Raw genomic sequence first — 7,415 nt, 5'->3', positions numbered from 1 at the left:
TTTTGCTGAGTTACACAGCTATAATATTCAGTAACGGAACTTAGGAAAAATGGGGTACACCGATGAATGTCCATTCTCTATCTGTGTATTCAAAGTGGTTGGGGTAGATATATAGTTGCATTGTCTTAATGACTGGAATGATTTGTTCTAATGGTGTTTGTAAATAGGATCACAAGTCCGCATCTTGTACTGCAATTAACCACTAAGAAGAATATATGCAGTGGATTATTTGTTGAAACTGTCCTTCCGATTTGATTTCAAACTGTCTTATTGCTATATGTTTATCAATAAAACTGTAGAAAAAAATAAACAAAATAATATGAATTCAACAGTATTTGTTGTATTGAATAGTGTTGTCTTCACATTAGTTGTTCAGATTACCAGACATGCATGCAAAATTTGAAAAATAAAGAAAAAAAGATTATAAGAAATTAAGAAAAGAGAAAAGGAAAAGGAAAAACAACCACAAAAATAAAGATTATTTTTAATACATGAAATATGAACAAATGAGATACATTCTAAAACTTAACATAGTGAAACCAAATTAACCTTTAAAACTCATAAAGTTATCTTGCTTCTAGTTTGTATCAGTGGTGGTCCTAGCTGGTATAATTTCATTTTAAAACTGTCCAATATATAGTATTTCTTCTTATGAAAGCAAGTTCGAACCAACTGTGATTAGAGGAATGAACTTGCCTTGCTTATTTTACAACTTCAGTGACATTTTGCTTTTAGAGAGAGTAACTGTGATACAATGATTCTGTGTTTTCAGAGTATATGTGAGTATTGACATAACTTACATGAAATATCTTAATAAAAAAACTGAAAATGTTATTATTTAGTATTCTAAGCAGGTTTTTTTCTACATACAAAATGGTAAGATTTTATTATCTCTGAAGAAATTTTTCCCCTTGTCCTTAGGATTGTACTCTTGGATTTGGGCTCTTCAGCTACACATGCACACAACAGAACTTTCCTGTTGTATTTTTAATAAAATCTAAGATCACTAAGAACTGAATGGAAAATCTTCATCACACAAAATGTTAATTTAATAATACAAATCATACCAGATAATTGAACCAAATTCTTACCTTTTAGTTGTTCTAGACTTCTAATTAATAAGTTACTTTTTATTGAAATAAAAAAAAGTTGTAAGACCTGGAGAGATGGAGGAAATATGTCTCCCGGTTTTATATGTACTCAGAACTACTTATTTGTAAGTACTTTTTGAATAGGTCTTTACTTATTTTCTTATCATTGGTATTTTATTGTCATTCTTCAAAGACAAGCACATACAGAAGCAGCTCCATACTAGAATAAACCTGTGAGGCCTAGAGCCCCTAACGTGGCATTTACAATCCATAATTCTCTTCCGCCTCTTTTTCCTGCAGTTTGTCTTTTCTTTGCTCCAGATCTTCTCTAAAATTATAACCAAAAAGCTGTGGCTTTTCATCACATATTTTTCTGTATATATATCCCAGTAGCTCCTGAAATGCAAACTCAAAAGCTGGGTGGGCTGAAGAGTGGAATCTCAGTCTTTCAACTTAATAGTTTCCCCACACTTTCTAGGAGGTGAGCTTCAGGGAATAATAACCTCCCAACCCTTGGTGCCAATATTTGCTTCAAAATTGAAATGCATTCTGAACTACATTCAGAATGACTACTCTGTCTTGGGCTGTATGAAAGGTATGAAGTACACTAATCCCATGTGCACCTCTGATTTAGGGACAAAATCTTTACCTGGAATGGTAAATATATGCTTGGCACTGCAGGGGTATTGATCTATAACAGAAAGGTGACTGTGCTGTCTGCCTCCTGTAGTAGCCACAGGTCTCTTGACTCCGTGTGTGTGTGTGTGTGTGTGTGTGTGTGTGTGTGTGACCGAGGATTGAACTCAGGCCTTTGTGCTTGCCAGGGAAGGGCTTATTCCACTGAGCCATCTCCCTGGCCCCCAGCTACTTACATTTGAAAGGTCAAAGTCATCTGAGTTCTGCCATAAGCAAAAGGTCCATTTCTATTAGAAATATTTTCAAGCCACTGGATAATCAGTGCAATAGACACACTTACATACAGATTTCCAATAATGTGTACATTTGAAGGGTCATCCTCCCAGTGTTTATTAAGACTTTCTTGAGACGATTTTTCTATCTTTAACATCAACACATCTCCATGAACTGAAATCTTCAGTTGTCCAGGTGCTGCATTGGAAAGCGTCTGTAACCCAAGAATAAATCGAGTGTCTTTTTCAACCACCAGATGTTCAGCAACACTGGCACTGAGAATGGATCTTGTGATTCTTCCAGGCCCAGGGCCTGCTCCATAAACATATGCATTTGTCAGATTTCTAGCTTTCCTTATGATTTTATGTGTCAGCCTTAAATCCAGGAAAAAATTCTGGGACAGATGCTTCACTGCTTACAGTAGCCTTGCAATAGAGGATAGATCGAGGTGCCTGCAGATAATCATGTAAGCAAAATGTGAAGACAAGATTGTCAGTTTTTCCACAGAATCCTTTACATGAGGAAAAATTTCCAGGCAAGTCAATGGTGACTTTGCAGTTGTTGTTAGAAGCAGGTAGAGCCACCACCACTTCTCATACTGTTCAGTAAAGCTGGGGCTGGAAGACCAAAACTGCTTTGCCTGGATTCATTTTTAACTTGACTTCCTGTTTAGTTCTGGCTAACAGGAGGTATTGGCAAGAGAACAAAGGTGAAGCAGAAGCTTCCAGTCTCTAACACTGAGACTACATGACACAGGAGCAGGAATGGGACTGGATAGATGGCTCTCATCTTCTGAAGCCCAGGTGTCAACAGCAACCCCTGACGGCATGAGGTAGGACAAGAGAAGTAAAGAAATTTCAAAGCCCCACTTGCTTCAGTCACCAGGTGTTCTTTGTTTCTCATCTTAGGGCACCACACTGTCTTCATTTTTCTTTTGCAGTTTAATGCTTTTATTTCTCCAGCCCTTCCAAAACTTGGTAACATAGTCTCTGTTTCAAGTTTGGAAATATTTAGCTGTCTTTCTGAACTTGCCTCAGATACAGTGTTCCATGGTATATAGAGTCCTGTTTTCTACCTCCCTTTGGATAACCAGGGACTTATCAGCCCTCTTCCTACTCACTTTAATTTCCTTAGGCCTCCAGAGTCGTCTTGCTGGCCCTGTATTCTGCTTAAAAATTTGCCTAAACACCGTGGCCGCTCGAGCTTCAAGCTGATAAAATGAATAGGGAGAGAATAGGCAGCTTGAGCCAGTAAAGCCCAAGATGACGACGCCTCGGTGATTTGTGGAATTATAAAAATACACTCTCTTCTGCCTTTCGACTATATTGGAGTCTTGCCTAGTTCTAAATTTAGAAGAGAACATTCTGGGTTTGTATAAATAAAAACTACAAAATAAAAGAACAAAACACCACAGTAATGAAAGAAAAAAATCTCTGTGACCTTAACCACAAAGCCAACAGCATATCGTTCTAATTTAGTAATAACTTGGATAGAGCTTTCTCACCTCTGTAGTTGATGGTCCCTCTACTAAAAGTACAACTATATTTTGGCTTTTAAGTCATCACAAAAATTTAAGAGATCCAGATGCTTTGGCACCCATGTTTTTTGTATTACTTGTACATTCTGAGCACATTTTCAGTCCTTTGTGACACATAATGAGTTTTGCCTTGGGAGAATTATTACTCATGTTCCACATTTGCCCACAGGAAGGATTTAGAGATTAATAAAATTATTATGATACATTAACAAAGTCAAAATAGGATGTTTATTCTAATGTATACCACATCACCTTCGTAGGCTGAAAATGATACACATTTTATTCCTTTGTGATATTGCCCCTTTGGGGGCTGGGAAGATAGCTTAGAGTTATAATGTCTGTCAGGTAAGTGCAAGGTCCTGAATTCAATTCCCACTACCAAAAAAAAATTATCCCTTTCCTTTTCTACATAAGCTGTGCAGCACACCCTCAGGAGCAATAATTTATTGATTTTCTTGGCTACACTTCAAACCTATTTAATGCAAAAGTATAAAAGTGACAGTTGTGTTGAGCTTTGATTGAGTTTGTGCTTTAGAAGAATCCTTCAGTACTTTCCTGCCCCTGAGGTAAGAGAATGTGTTTACCATCCTCCTCCCCAGTGTGACTCCAACAACATGAGGGATTGTAATCAGTGTGGGAACAGAGTCTCATTAAAGAGAAAACAATTCTAGGGCTATAAATAATAACAGGATCTGTTTTCATTTTGGTTTCTTGTACGATTCTGTTTCCCTTACGACATACTAGAATGCAGCAGTTTTCTGTAAAAACAAAAATTATCATGTATCATTTTTATAGCTATGCATTTCACATTCCTCTGCTCACTGTATTCTACTTCATTTTTCACCTTGGTAGAATGGTGAACATTTGTTCTAGGGTCAGGATGACTTCAAAGCACTGAAACTCTTACTGTGGGCTGGTCTTTCTGTAACTTGGGGCAAATTATAGAACATCTTGCTGTCAGGGTTCTTATCAGTAAAATGAGCATTCTCTTAACAAACTTAGTACCTCAGGTGCCCTTCATGCTCCATAAATGATACATAAGCATTCCTAAATGTCTGTTATTTAATTTCTCAAAAAACAAAGAAGAAAAACAGGGACTGCCTCTAGTGCAATGAAAAGTTCATTGGGTTAAATAGGCAGCACGCACGGCTGTAGTCTGGAACCATGGTGATTGAGCTGAGACCTTGGTTGCTATTAGACCTGTAAGACAAGAGTTGAAGAAAATAGTCACAAAACATTCTTCCAGGTGTAAAATTCTTCTATTATGACTAATGACAAAAAATTGATATTTTTGGCCCATTAAATGTACGAGGCTTACCTTTTTTGACACAGAAGTCATTTCTGTCTCTTTACAGATTTCTCAGGTTGCAAATATTCCAAAGAAGCATTTGAAACCCAGTTTCCAAGTTGATAATATGACATTTTATTTCCATATCTTTCACCTTTTCCATCTACAAACCAAAGCAGAATATTAGTGTTTACTTCCTGTGACACCTTTGGTCAAATTAACCGTCTCTCTAGTCGATTTAGTACAAGCCCATGTACTTGGTTTCTGGAAGTGTGTTTTCAGTGCAGAATGGCTTAACATGTTAATGAGACATTACTTACTACACAGTTCAATATACAGCTCTGTCTTGAACTAGTGCCAACATTACTGGTCTGAATATTGATCTAACCCTGAATGAGAACATAGATATATTTCAGAGAAACTGAAAACCCTCTAAACTTACCACTCTTAGTGAATTCTGACATCTGAACAATTTTAATTATTTACCAATAAGTCAAGCCTATTAGAGGTATTTTGAAACTGCAGTAGTCCTAGGTAGGCTAAATTCAGTTTATTTCCTTCCCACTCAGCCTTTAAAGGATTTTAAAGCTTCCATACATCTTATTTAAGACTGAAGGCATGGGCTTAGCATTTCAGATACTGCTCACCCTTTACCAGGGCATGTGCATTCTACCAATAGTGCTAAATCCTATTTAGTTTTTCAGATGGAAAGTCTCTTTTCCAATAAGATACCTGAACATTTAGCTTAACAGCACCATACTTTTATGTATGATATTCAGTTATGTGCTTTAAATTTCAGTAGCCACAATAGATAAATCTAAATGAGGTTCAGTGGAACTTTTTACTTGGGTTGTTTCTGATTTAATTTGATTAAATATTCAATAGTGGCTGTGGTGACTAACTCAACATTTGTGACTTCAACCTGGAAGCCCTTGGGTTGTTTTTATCATTTATTAAATGTTACCATAGTAGATTAGCTCCACGCTTATCACCACCAATCATTCTTTCTTAAAATATTTTTTTTATTTTTTAAAGAGCTAATAATAAAAAGGATTAGAAATAATGCAGAATTTCACTAACAGAAGTGATAAGAATTCAACAATGATTTTTACATTGCATATTGTTGTCTTCAAATTAGTTGTTCAGATTACCAGATAGAAGCATGCAAAATTGATCAAAAAATTAAAAGGAAGAAAAATATGCATTAAGAGTTCCTCTCAGTAGTAGAAATCAGTTGTTCAATTGCCCCAGCTATCCACATATATTCCCCTTCTTTCTTTTCTCCTTTCCCTTATCCTAGCTGCTCCTTCCCTTTAAACAGTTTCTTTCCCTATCACAATATCTATTGTACCTTTTTAATTTACTCTTTCAAGTTCTTAGCTAGGGAGACAATGTGATGTTTGCATATGCAGTCTGATTTATTTCACTTATGAGTATAGTCTCTAGTTGCATACATTTATAAAGGCCTTTAGTTTATCTTTTTGTAAAGCTTGGTAATACTCCATTATATAAAAATACAACATCTTTTTCTCCATTCCTCAGTTATAGGCATTTGGGTTTCCAAGATGCAACTATGACCAATGGTGCTGATGTAAACACGGGTGCACATATATTGATCTGCTATGACGTTTTTAGTTTAATACCCAGGAGAGGAATAGCTGGGTTGATGGGACCTCTAATCCTAGCTTTTTGAAGATTCTCCACTTTGGATTCCTTAGTGGTTGTAACTATCTACACTCACCAACAGTGGATGAAGTTTTCTTTTCCCCCATAGCCTTTCTAGCATTTCTTATTGGTAAACTTCTTGATGATAGCCACTTTTTCTTGTGTGAGATGGATTCTCAGGTTGTTTTAATTTGCATTTCTCAAATGACTAATGATGTTGAATGTTGTTTCATATATTTATTTCCTATTTTTAAAATTTATTTATCTATTTGGTGCAGGGTCTTACTGAGCAGGTCGGTCTCCTAGTAATCCTCCTGTCTCAGCCTCCCAAGCGCTGGGATTACAGGTGGGTGCCACCACGCCTGGTTTTGGTGGTTGGCTTGGCACAGAGTCAGCATGGCATGTGGTACTGGGGGGGGGTCAAATCCCAGTTTTTGTGCTTGCCAAGCAGGTGCTTAGACTGTCTAGCTATCCCTCTGGACCTTTATTTCCTATTTGTATTTCTCCATCTGAGAAGTATGTGTTCATCTCAGATGCCCATTTTGAATTGAGTCTTTAAATTTGGAAGATCTGATATTTTTAATTCTTTATATGTTCTAGATAGAAGTTCTTTGCGGGGACAGTCAGATAAAAGTTTTTCCCCAACTTGTGGATTTTCTTTCTCCTCTGTTGATGATTTCTTTTGACATGGAAAAAACTTTTCAATAGGATGAAATCCCACTTGTTGATTCTTTGAAATATTTCCCATGCAGTTTGATTTTTGTTCATAAACTCTGTCTACCCCTATGTCTCCTAGATTTCTTCCTGCTTTCTCCTCCAGTAGATTTAGTGTTTCTGTTTTAATAATTAGGTCTTTGATTCATTTTGAATTTAGTTAAGTGCATGGTGGTACAGATCTAGAGTCTTCAGCATGTAGAAAGCCAGT

At 36.5% G+C, this 7,415-nt stretch overlaps 1 pseudogene; it reads right to left on the bottom strand.

Annotated features, from left to right (window-relative positions):
- Positions 1 to 1,352: 1,352 nt before the first annotated feature.
- On the bottom strand, positions 1,353 to 6,597 carry LOC101593126 (annotated as a pseudogene).
- Positions 6,598 to 7,415: the final 818 nt, after the last annotated feature.

The sequence above is a fragment of the Octodon degus genome, unplaced genomic scaffold (genome assembly GCF_000260255.1).
Source record: "Octodon degus isolate 3935 unplaced genomic scaffold, OctDeg1.0 scaffold00142, whole genome shotgun sequence".
NCBI lineage: Eukaryota > Metazoa > Chordata > Mammalia > Rodentia > Octodontidae > Octodon > Octodon degus.
Note: the sequence above shows the minus strand (reverse complement) of the source record. Positions and strands in the feature narration are given on the sequence as shown.